Source organism: Corvus brachyrhynchos, unplaced genomic scaffold (assembly GCF_000691975.1).
Source record: "Corvus brachyrhynchos isolate BGI_N302 unplaced genomic scaffold, ASM69197v1 scaffold34, whole genome shotgun sequence".
Classification (NCBI taxonomy): domain Eukaryota; kingdom Metazoa; phylum Chordata; class Aves; order Passeriformes; family Corvidae; genus Corvus; species Corvus brachyrhynchos.
This window is the reverse complement of record NW_008238126.1, coordinates 1,896,326-1,896,658: the sequence shown is the minus strand read 5'-3', so window position 1 is coordinate 1,896,658 and position 333 is coordinate 1,896,326. Positions and strand designations below refer to the sequence as shown.

General features: G+C 55.6%; 1 protein-coding gene across 1 annotated transcript in view; it reads right to left on the bottom strand.

The window, feature by feature from the left end:
* The window catches only part of BCOR (BCL6 corepressor), a 55,437-nt gene extending 55,164 nt beyond the window's left edge, over nt 1–273 (bottom strand). Inside the window, 1 exon segment of the mRNA XM_017733453.1 lies at nt 124–273. The gene's annotated coding sequence lies outside the window, so the exon portion shown is untranslated.
* Between the last annotated feature and the right edge of the window lie 60 nt (nt 274–333).

The window sequence follows — 333 nt, the reverse complement described above, 5'->3', positions numbered from 1 at the left end:
AGCGGGGGCGGGAGGGACTGGGGGAGCAATAGGAGTCCCGGTCACTCGTCCATATACAACCTCCCAAGCTGGAAGCTTCAATGTCCGTATTCATCACGCCCCTTCGCACCCAGCCCCCCTCACCTGAAGTGCTCCCTGGTCCGTGCCAGCCCTCCAGGTTGCGTATTAAAGAGGTATACGGGGCGAGGAGCCGGAGGTCCAACGCTGCAAAAGGCTGGGGAATAACTAATGAGCTGTGCAGCCCATTGATCCGGTGCATACTTCCTAATTAACTCTGAGTCACCTATTTGTGACAGCAATTCAAAGAACTGCACCAGGGATAAACTGCAACCC